Genomic DNA, 12,244 nt, shown 5'->3' on the forward strand with positions numbered 1-12,244 from the left:
AAAGGCTGAAGAGCTTAGAGCTGTTCAGCTTGGAGAAGAGACGGCTGAGGGGGGATATGATAGAGGTCTTTAGGATCATGAGAGGTCTTGATCGAGTAGATGTGAATCGGTTATTTACACTTTCGAATAATAGAAGGACTAGGGGGCTTTCCATGAAGTTAGCAAGTAGCACATTTAAGACTAATCGGAGAAAATTATTTTTCACTCAACACACAATAAAGCTCTGGAATTTGTTGCCAGAGGATGTGGTTAGTGCAGTTAGTGTAGCTGGGTTCAAAAAAGGTTTGGATGGGTTCTTGGAGGAGAAGTCCGTTAACAGCTATTAATCTTAGTGTTTGGGTACTTGCCAGGTTCTTGTGACCTGGTTTGGCCTCTGTTGGAAACAGGATGCTGGGCTTGATGGACCCTTGGTCTGACCCAGCAGGGCACGTTCTTATGTTCTTATGTACTTACGGAATAGCTTCTGCTATTAATTGCATCTGTAGCATGGGATCTTCTTAGTGTGTGGGTGATAGCCAGGTTATTGTGGCCTGGTTTGGCCTCTGTTGGAAAGCTAGCCACAGATGGACAGAGTTAGTCCAATAAAAATATATCACCTACAGCCTGTTTGTTGTTCTTTATTTTTACATTTAAATTGATTTAAATGTCTACTAAGGAAGTGCATTCATTCAAAACAAATGTGCAAACCAATGAATAGGGCCACCAAAATGAATCAGGAGCTCCTCTGAATGAAATAAACTTTATTCATTGCATTTGTTTTAAATGAATGCATAGACCCAAGGCCAGGGCCTCACCTAGGGCACAGGCAGAGGACCAAAGCAGAGGCTGTGGCCTGCCTATGCCAGAACGTGATGCCAATACCTCAGCCTAGGCCGAGAATAATGGCGGGAACTTAGGCTAGGCCCAGGCTAATGCCTGGGCCTTGGCCAAGACCCCATAAAAATTAAAACATATTAACCTGATCAACTTACCTGATCTGTCAGATGTCTGACAAAGGTCTGGCCCTGAGGCCTGGGCCTCAGCCCAGACCTGACAACATGGCCTGGCCTGGAGGATGGGTCCTGATTGGGTCCTCAGCCCAGACACAGGCCTGACGCTGGTGCCTGACCAAGAGGCCCAGCCACATTGCTGGGCCTGGGCACAGGTTCTTGCCTAGGCTGAGGTCTCAGCTTTACGTAGGCCAAGGCTGAGGTCACGGCAACTTACCGTGGCCTCGGCCTATGCAAGACTGAGAAATGAATGGGTGGGAGAAATGGGTGGTAGAGCCATGATGCCCCATTTTCATTTTTTTCTTCTTTTTTTTTTTGGGGGGGGGGTGTATGTTTGATTCATTTTTTTCATAGGAATGAAACAAATCAAACATTCCATGAACCGAAATTTGTGTGAAAAAAAACTTCCCAAAAATGAACCGAAAAACAAAAATGAATTTTGTATCCCTTAACACTCCTAATGGTTACCATAATACTGTGTGTAAGTCAGGAACACATCATTAGTGGCATATGCAATAAAATGTGTACAAAAATGTTTTGTGAAGGCTTGCAAAAAAATGTAACATGAACATTTAAATACTACTTAATGAGTGATGCAGAAAAAGACATTAACATGGACATGATAAAAAAAAAGTGTCCCTAGTAGTTTAGGCCTACAATTTTCTTGCACTTAAACCCAAAAATACATAGTCTAAATAGCATGACCACATTATTTACCAAAGGGAAACTAAATAGCATGAGTATACTAAACTTAGCACGTTTGATTCTTTTTTCTTTTGGTTCCTGTTGCTGGCTTACAAGGGATATACAATTAAACCTGGCACATGGGATTGCTTGCCGGTGCAGAGGGAAGAAGTAGGAGATCTAATAGATTCTAGTGAGGAGACCAAAGAAGAGAAGAGAATTCCATCAGAGCATGATTGCATGGTTAGAACTATTTGTCTATATCATTAAGGATCTTCAACGAGTAGTGTGTGAAAGGATGTGGCTGAGCACAGAAGGGAGCATGCAATGGAAGACCTGGCCACCCTGAGCCAAAATGGTACCAAAATGGCTGCATCATACCATCTGCTTCTGCCACAAAGCTCACTGGCATGAGCTCTACATTCAAATCAATTTGTGAGCTCACAAAAGCTTCAAGCCACTGAATGCCTATAGTGCTCTTTTGCCAGAATAGCAATATAAATAATAGCAAACAGCTTCATCCTCTGGTAGCCACTGACGGACTTAGGATTTTGCTCCCCTAGGCATTGTTGCTCCCCTTTCCCCCTCCTCCCTGAAGAACGGACCTCAGAGCAGAAGGGGATGCTCTTTCTGCTCCAGGTTTATCACGTCCCCTCATGCCCCTGAAGGACAGGCAGACAGAGGATCAATTTTGAAGGAGAGTGTTTTTTCTTTGTTCCTTGCTGCGTGTTCTGGACTCGCCTCTTTCCTCTTGTTCCATGTACAGGACAGAAAGGGAGGGACTATAATAAAGTAGAACAGGGTTTTTTTCCCTCTGTTCTTTACAGCTTCACTCATCCCTTCCTGTTCTTTGCACTGGGAGAGGAGGGGGCTGGAACAGAAAGCAGTGGACTGTTCTCTGTTGGGTGAGATTCAACACAACTGGAAGTCAGCAAATCGTCCACTGATCTGCTGCCCCCCAGATTCTTGCTGCCCTAGGCACAGGTCTGTTGTGCCTATTGGGAAATCCAGGCCTACTGGCAGCCTGCTACTTGGAAACATATTTGCCTTATATAAAGAAAGGCAATTATTATTTTTGAAGTGCTCATCTGTGTCTCCTGTGTCACCTCCTTCTCTCTTTCAATCTCTCCCTCTCTTCCATGTCTCCCCTGTCTTGCTGTTAACCTGTGAAACTTTCCATATTGAAAGTGGGTAGAGAAAGGACTAGAGTGTGGGGGTCAATGGTCAGTCACTTTCCCCTGGAGAGAACCCATCCTGGAAGGGGAACCCTCTTTTGTGACTAGCCTGGTGTTGGGGTGCCCCTCCCAAAAATAGGCTGTACATGGACAGATGTTTAAATGCCAGCAATGCTCACTGGCCAGTGCAACCACAACAATGATTTTAGGAATCATGCCTATACCCTGGAGCCTGCCCTTTTTGTGTGTTCATGCTAACATTTTTCTGGACCCTTTTAACATGCATTGTAAGTCATTCCTGCAAAGCACACTCTTTTAAGTGTGCATACAAGGGCTTTAATGTGCAAGATAACGTTTATTGTGTAGACACCATTAAACTTTGAGATGTTCTAGTGGATTCAACAGATCAAGCACAGTTTGGGTACCTTTAATTTATAAATCAGCTCAAGTTCTTTCTTAGTTTCTAAACTATTTAGATTAATCCATACATTATTTTTTTTCTTGATCTTGTATGTATTCTTGATAAGCTGTCATAGTAAAGGTGTGCTATTTGTCACTGTCATAATTTATAATCTTTACAATTAGGCTTTAATGGGATAGATTAGAGTAAATAGTGATGAATATACTTTCAACAATTTTCATAACACTTTATTAAAAAATGGGAATGGCTATTAACTTACAATCTGTGATAACATATAGTTAATTATCTCTGCAAGTATGACTTTGCAAATAAGTAACATTTTTAAAAGACAACTTTCCTTGATAGTCACCTATAGTTCAGAATTTTAAATTAATTAGAAAAATGGTACATTCATTGTTTCAGCTAATTTTCTAAATGGCTGCCTGATTAATTACTGGATTTAATTGCTGGTTCTTCCAACAATTAAATTGCTATATTTTATAGCAACCCAGTTAGTATAAAATTGCCTTATTATGGGGCTGATATAATAAAACCTGCACCAAAAATGGTGTCAAATTTTAGCTCTGATTTTTAACAATGTGTGTGAAAACCCATGGCCCTGCTCAATGCTGTAAATCACTGATTCTCAACAGGTGTGTCAGGACACACTAGGGTGTTGCAAAGTCCCGGGAGGTGTTGAGGGCTGAAAATGAAGGAGGTTAGCGTTGGGAGGGGGGGGCTGAGAGAGGGGGGGGGGGGGGGGGGGGGCGAGGGAGGGGGGAGAGGGGGGGGGGGGGGGGGAGGAGGGGGGGGGGGGGAGGGGGGAGAGAGAGAGTGAATGAGCGAGCAAGCATGTGTGTTTGAGATCCTGTGTGTGTGAGTGAGAGATTGCATGTATGTGAATGATTGAGAGCCTGTATATGTGAAAGAGAGTATGTCTGTGATTGAGATCCTGCCTGTGAGAGAGAGAGCATGAATGTAAGTTTACCATTGGGAACCTGTATGTGTAAGTTTGTAATTGAAAACCTGTTTGTTTGAAAGAGTATGTGTGTATGATTGAGATCCTTTGTGTGTGAGAGAGATCATGTGTATGTATGATTAAGAGCCTGTGTGTATAAGTAAGAGAGAGATCATGTGTGTCTGTGTCTGATTGACAGCTGGTTTAGGTGATGGAGCATGTGAGTATGTGATTGAGAGCCTGTGTTTAAATGAGAGAGAGAGACCATGTGTGTCTGTGTGTTTGAGAGCTGATTTAGGTGAGGGAGCATGTGAGTATGTGATTGAGAGCCTGTGTTTAAATGAGAGAGAGAGACCATGTGTGTCTGTGTGTGATTGAGAGCTGATTTAGGTGAGGGAGCATGTGAGTATGTGATTGAGAGCCTGTGTGTAAATGAGAGAAAGAGAGGACATGTTTGTAAGCATGTGAATGAGAGTCTGTGTGTGAGAGAAAAAGACAGCATGTATTATGTGATTGAAAGCCTGTGTGTGTGTAAGCGTGAAAAGATAGACAGCATGTGTGTAAATGTGTAATTAAGAGCCTATATAAGTGAGAGAGAAAAAACATTTGTATATGTGAGTGACTGAGAGCATGTGTGTATAGGTGTGTCATTGAGAGCCAGTGTGAGAGAGAGCGCTGGTATGTGACTGAGAGAGGAGAAAGTTCCAAGCAAACCACCCCACCTCCTGCTAATTCAGAACAAGCAGAAGGCCAGCAGAAGGCAGATATTTCCTCATCAGGTCTGGGCAGGAGTAGGCTGACTTCTCTTTTATTGGGTATGTCAGGAAGCTGCTCTTGCTTTCTTCATGGCCAGTGAGAGGTTGTTCCCTCCTCCTTCACCCAGATTAGAGCACGATATCACCAATTTCTGTCCATATGGGCCCAGCAGGAAACCAACGTTATCTTCCTCTGCCTGGCCTGGCAGTGAGGCTGCTGATGCTCTCTTCACCCCATGAGGCCTGGATGTGAAAGCAGGAGCATGAGGGAGAGAGGTGCGTGCTCTATAAATCCACTGTTGCTGCTGCCTCCTCATCTTCCTCTCCTCAATGCTTCTTGCCCTCATCTGCTGCTGATAAAGAGGGAAGGAGACTATGGAATGGACTGAAGTCTTTTCTGCTGGCTGGGAGCCAGGGGAGGGGAAAGTGTACTGGGCAGGAAGATGAGGGAAGATAAGAGTTCAAGTCTGCTGGGCAGGAAAGCATGGGGAGATAGGGAGTAAGGAGTCTGCTGGATAGGAAGGGGTGAGGGAAAGGAGGTTGGGGTTGCTGTGTAGGGAGAGGTGGATGAGGAAGGGTTTGGGGGCTGCTGGGCAGGGAAGAGAGAAGGAAGTGGAGAGAGATGGAGGTGTGGTACTGCTGGGTTGGGAGAGCGGGGAGGGGCGATGCTGAGCAGGAAGAGGTAGGAAAGAGATGGTCATTGGTCATAGATATTCTGGGTAGGGAAGGGGAGAGGGAAGGGCAGGAAGAGTTGAGCAGGGGAGAGAGGGAACACAGGGAAGAGGATGTGGGGTGGAGGGTGTCAGGGATGTTGGACAGGGATATGATCATGTGAAGGGATGATTAAGTAGTTGGGAGAAGTGAGGGTGATGGAAGCATGGAGGAAAGTGACTGAGTACAAGGGACACATTATGTCAGTTTTGAGAATGTTTCAGCCCTATTTGTTGTATTTTCTCAATATTATATTGTACTGGGGGTGAACTGCTGCCTTTTCATGGATAGGGCTATTGCTGTTTCATTTCTTGGAGTTAGTGCTGCTGAAGTATGGCAGGTTTGATAGACATGTACAGAGTGGGGTTTGTTTGTATTATTTTACAATGCACCTGGTAGTAGAGGGAGTTTGTAATACTGTTATTAAGATGACATCAGACTCAGAATATCTTTTTTAAATGGTGAGTTGTACAGGGAAATGTCTTAGTTCTGCTCTGCACCCATTATTAGGAGACAGGGGACTCCTGTGGATACAGAGTATATGCTTATATTTATTCCCATGATGGTCATGTAATCAGTGTGTCACGCATGTGAGCATCATCTCTCAGGTGTGTCCTAATAGAAAAAACATTGAGAACTTCTGCTATAAACTAATGATATACAAATCAAATTAGCACTAAAAATGTGCGATAAACCCCAACGGGTGGATTTTAAATGCCCTGCTCACTTAATCTAGCCGGATTTACGCGAGCAGGGCGCCGGCGCGCCTATTTTGCATAGGCCGCTGGCGCGCGCAGAGCCCCAGGACGCACGTAGGTCCCGAGGCTTTTAAGGGGGCGTATCGGGGGCGTGGCCAAATAATGCGGAATTTTGGGGGCGTGGTGCGGCATTTGGGGGCGGGCCCGGGGGCGTGGTTTTGGCCCGGGGTGTTCCGGGGTCGTGACCGCGCGCTCCGGAACAGCCCCTGGGTCAGGTCTTGGCTTGCCAGCAGCCCGCTGGCGTGCGCGGATTTACATCTGCCTCCGGCAGGCGTAAATCCATGGATAAAGGTAGGGGGGGTTTAGATAGGGCCGGGGGGGTGGGTTAGGTAGGGGAAGGGAGGGGAAGGTGAGGGGAGGGCGAAAGAAAGTTCCCTCCGAGGCCGCTCCGATTTTGGAGCAGCCTCGGAGGGAACGGAGGCAGGCTGTGCGGCTTGGCGCGCGCAGCCTGCCCAAAATCGGCAGCCTTGCACGCGCCAATCCCGGATTTTATAAGATACGCGCGGCTATGCGCGTATCTTATAAAATCCAGCGTATTTTTGTTTGCGCCTGGTGCACCAACAAAAGTACGCGATCGCGCTATTTTTTAAAATCTACCCCCAAAAGCGCCAAAACCAGCATTAAAACTGACATACAAAAAACAGCAGTAAATTGGTGGTAAAAACTGGAACTAGTTAGGAAAAGACTGCAGAGTTCCCTATTGGCTGGCAGAAGTGTCCTAGGCTGACATGTGGTGTGATTGGTGATTCACAGCAGATGTCCATCTGCTTTCTTGGACACTTCTCCTTGCATGGACATTACAGGCAGCATCTTCCAGGGCCATTTTGTGTTACATTTGATGGCTTGCGGCATTTCTGCGCTAGCCAGTCGACTACGTTTACTTCATGGCAGGTTGCCACCATCCTGACTCTTCCACTGGACCTCTTAGATGCGAGCATGCCAAATGTCACCTTAACTGAAGGGCCTGTGGCAGAAGGATCCCCATGGTGCCCTTCGATGATGTCATCAACTTCAGCCCTTATAAAGGCTCAACCATACATTGCCTCAGCAATGGGTCTTTGTGCTCTGATGTTACCTCATCCAGCCTTGCCTGCCTCGTCCAGCCTGCCTTCCAACCTTGTCTGCCTTATCCAGCCTGTTCAGTGTGCCTTCCAGCCTTGAAGGAGAATGGTGGGAGGCAGCACCAAAGCCGGTTTGGGGACACCGGAGAGGTCGGCAAGCGGACGTCTCGGCGGCCATCAGATCAAGGTGAGCGGGAGGAGCCACAAGTAGAGAGAGGTAGGTGGGGCGAAGCCATCGAAGACCGACGGATGCAATAGTACCCCCCTTCCAACCTGCTAAGCCTTCCTTGCCTTGTCCAACTTGCCTTCCAGCCTCACCTGACTTATCCAGCCTGTCTTCCAGCCTTGCCTGCCTTATCCAGCCTGTCTTCCAGTCTTGGCCCTGTCTCTATTTCCCCTGCCTGCCTTCCAGTTTTGCCCTGTTCTTGTCTCCTCATCTAGTCTGTCCACCTTACCCTTGTCTCTGAGTCTTGCCTAGCCTAGTGTCTTGTTCTTGTCCCATCTGTTCTCCTGTGTCTTGTCTTCCTTAGCCAGTCTCTCTGGTTCTGACCCTAGCCTTGAACTTGGATTGCACCTTGTCTGCCTTCAGCCCCAACTTTTGGACTGCGTCTGAACCCTGCCTAGCTCCCTGAATCTCCTGAGTCTTGCCAGTCACCAGAACCCAAGGGCTCAACCTGCAGGGGAGACAGCTGGTTCAGTTGAAGCCTTAGCCTGGCCTTTATCAAAGCACATTCACCAGCTGCCGGCACAGGCCTTGTGGACCTGTCTGCGAGGTGGCATCAACTGTGCTGCAGCAGGAAGGATTCACACTCATACTGTTCCTGGTGTTAGGTAAGCTCTGGACCTAGGCTAAAATGCTTTGAAAATGTTGAGTGGTCCATACCAGCTGTTACAGCCATTATATTCTAGAAAGAGCCAGTGACAAGAAAATGCAAGGAACTGAGCCCGGATGGCCACATTCAGTTACAGGATCAAGCTCATCACCGATTTATTCATAAAGAGAAAGAATTGCCCTCGAGCTCATCTAAATGTCTGCTCCACATCTGTCTCTGGTAACCCCAGCAGTGTTGTTCTCAGGTGAAATATCCCCATGTCTCTCTTAAGGGTAGCACTTGCCATGCCATGCAGTTTTTCGAAGAGCCTTTTTGAAAATTCAGACAGTACTGATGTATTTTCTTATGGAGTTGGCCTTAGAAGCAGTCCTGTCCTTTTTCACTTATGTCTGCGTGTCAGTAGCCCAGACTGTAAAAGTTAGGGCCCATATTGGTGGTCAAATGAATCCAATTCCTCTTCCACCACCTTAAAAACCAGAGAATGATGTTGCAGTTGCATAAAAGCTTATGGATTAAAGGTAGTAATTGCTGCTCAATGCAGGTTAACCTCATGCTTAACAGTACCCCAGACTTTAAAAGATGGGGCCCTCATTGATTGTTTTCTGAATCCAACTCCCCTTTTCCCCTGCCGTTGAAGCAGAGAACAAGGTTGTAGTTGCATCAAAAGGATCAAGTCTTATTGGTTAAGGGTAGTAACCGCCTCACCAGCAAGTTACCCCATAGACTATTTTCTTCATTTCCATCCTCTAGCCTTTAGGGATCCACAGTGTTTATTCCTTGCCACATTGAATTCTTTGACTGTTTTCATTTTCACCACTTCCTCCAAAAGGGCATGCCAGGCATCCACCACCCTCTCTGTGAAGAAATGTTTTCTGGTGTTGGTTCCAAGTCATCCCCCTGGAGTTTCATTTTGTGACCCCTAGATCAGCCTCTCCTGATAAGTCTTCTGATACTGACCCCACACGATTTTGGTGTTATGGTTATTGGTGTTTGGTTGTATGGTGTTTGGGTACTCGAGGAGCGAGTACCCAAACACCATTGCTGTATGGTTATTGGTGTTTGGGTACTCGAGGAGCGAGTACCTGATCCCTTAGAGCAGAGAGACTCGGTAGTGTTGTACTCACTAGCAGTAGCAGAGATTCCACTAGACGAGAGGTCTGGCACTGGAGCAGAGGGCAGGCCCTCGAGGAGCGAGTACCTGATTCCGGCGAAGCAGTAATGTAGAGAGACATGTTTTCTGTACTCACTGATGGTGACTTCCAAGTAGAAGGTAGAGGTTGCAGGCAGCGACACAGGGAACATGGGCCCTCAAGGAGCGAGTACCGGTTTCCTGATAGCACCTGAAAGAAACAGAGAGGCCCCCGAGGAGTGAGTATCCCGTTAGTGACCCCGAAGGGTAGTAAGAGTTCCAGTTAGAGCTGGAGTGGCAGAATAGCTTAGGAACGGAGAGCGAATCCCATCCGTACGAATTCCATTGCTAATTCAACGAGCTAGCAAATGTAGTAGGCAGATATACCCTGGAGTCATGATGTCAGAACAGGGGGACGCCCCTGAGGATCGCACCAACGTGGAAATAAAGATGAGGGCGGCATGCACATGCACACTCTAGAAGTACCTTGAAGGAGAATGGCAGGAGGCAGCACCAAAGCTGGTTTGGGGACACTGGAGAGGTCGGCAAGTGGACGTCTCAGTGGCCATCAGTCCAAGGTGAGCAGGAGGAGCCACAAATAGAGAGAGTAGGCGGAGGAAAAGCCATTGAAGACCGATGGATGCAACAGTACCCCCCCCTTCAAAGGACGGCCTCCAGCCCTTTTACCAGGGTTAGGTTTGTCTGGATGCATCTGATGAAATTGAAGAAGCATCTCTTTGTCCAGGATATTTGCCATCGGCTCCCAAGAATTTTCTTCGGGGCCGTAACCTTCCCAAGACAGAAGGTATTCCCAAGTTTTGCCACGTCTTCTTACATCCAGAATAGCTTCAACCTTATATTCAAGGTTTTCTTCTGTGGTAATAGAAGTTGGTTCTGGAGACTTGGGTGAGAACTTACTGAGAATGAGTGGTTTCAAAAGTGAAACGTGGAATGCGTTGTGGATTTTCCATCCAGGCAGTAGCTTCAGTCTGTACGTAATGTTGCCAAGACGTTGGAGAATTGGAAATGGTCCAACGAAGCTTTTAGCAAATCGAGTAGAAGGTAACTTTAGTCTCAAGTGCTTAGTTGACAGCCAGACTTTGTCACCAAGTAGAAATACAGGAGCTTTAGAATGATGAACGTCGTATGATTTCTTTGCTCGTTCACCTGCTTTGGTTAGCATGTCTTTAGTCTGAATCCATAATTGATGGATATCATCAACAGTGGATTGAGCTGCTGGGGACAACACTGAGAGAGTCAGTGGAAGTGGTGGTGAAGGTAGTCGTCCATAAATCACTTTGAATGGTGTTGATCCAGTGGATGATGCTGGTTGTGAGTTAATGGCGAATTCTGCCCATGGCAACAGTTTGGCCCAGTTATTCTGACAGCAACTCACATAGGCACGAATGAACTGTTTTAAGGTCCTATTCATCCTCTCAGTTTGGCCATTTGATTGGGGATGATAGGCAGATGTATAATCCAGAGAGATGCCAAATAGCTTGCACAAAGCCTTCCAGAATTTTGCCATGAATTGCGATCCTCTATCTGAGACAATGTGCTTTGGTAGGCCATGTAGGTGAAAGATGTGGACAATGAAGAGCTTAGCAAGCTCCAAGGCTGAGGGTAAGCCAGGCAGCACCATGAAATGGGCCATCTTACTGAAAAGGTCAACTGTCACCCAGATAGTATTCATTCCTCCAGAAGGAGGCAGATCAACTACAAAGTCTGTAGTGATGTGAGTCCATGACTCCTCTGGAACTGGCAGCGGTTGCAGCAATCCCCAAGGCTGACCAGAAGTAGGCTTATGTTTGGCACAGTTGGAGCATGCTGCTACATAGGAGTACGTGTCTTACTTGATAGTAGGCCACCAATAGTACTTCTGTAATTTCAGCAGGGTACGGCGTTGACCAGGAAAGCCGGCCAGCCAGCTTGGAATCATGAGCCCAGTGTAATATTTTTCTTCTGAGGTTCTTCGGTACAATAGTTTTACCGGCAGGCACGGAATGGGTAGCCACCAAGATGACTTTCTTCGGGTCGATAATATGCTGTGGTTCTTCAGGAACATCCTCAGAGAGGAAAGAGCGAGACAGGGCATCTGCTCTGGTATTCTTGTTTCCGGGACGGTATTTGAGCACAAAGTCAAAGTGATTAAGAAACAAGGACATCTGGCTTGTCTGTGGTTAAGACGTTGCGCATGATGGAGATACTCTAGATTCTTATAGTCTGAGAATACGGTAATTTGATATTGGGCACCTTCGAGCCAAGGCCACCATTCTTCGAATGCAATCTTAATAGCCAGGAGCTCTTTATCTACGATCCCATAGTTCTTCTCTGCAGGAGAAAAGCTCTGCGAGAAAAAGGAGCAGGGATGTAAGGCTTTAGAATCTCCAGTTTGGCTCAACACGGCCCCTACTCCAACATCTGAAGCATCAACCTCCACGATGAAGGGTCTGTTGGGGACCGGGTGATGCAGACATGGCTCAGTGGAAAAGACAGTCTTTAATTTCTCAAACGCGGAAATGGCTTCCGCAGACCACTTTGAAGTGTGAGCCCCTTTCCATGTCATAGCAGTTAAGGGCAATGTTAAAGAAGAATAGTCCTTTATAAAGCTTCTATAGTAGTTTGTAAACCCCAAAAATCGTCTCAGGGCCTTCAGACTGGTAGGTTAAGACCAATTCTTGATACTCTTTAATTTTTGGGGATCCATCTGGAAGCCTTGTTTCGATACAATGTAGCCAAGAAAAGGCATAGATTCTTTGTTAAACTCACATTTCAACAATTTGGCGTAGAG

Source organism: Rhinatrema bivittatum, chromosome 2, assembly GCF_901001135.1.
Source record: "Rhinatrema bivittatum chromosome 2, aRhiBiv1.1, whole genome shotgun sequence".
In the NCBI taxonomy this organism is placed as follows: Eukaryota; Metazoa; Chordata; class Amphibia; order Gymnophiona; family Rhinatrematidae; genus Rhinatrema; species Rhinatrema bivittatum.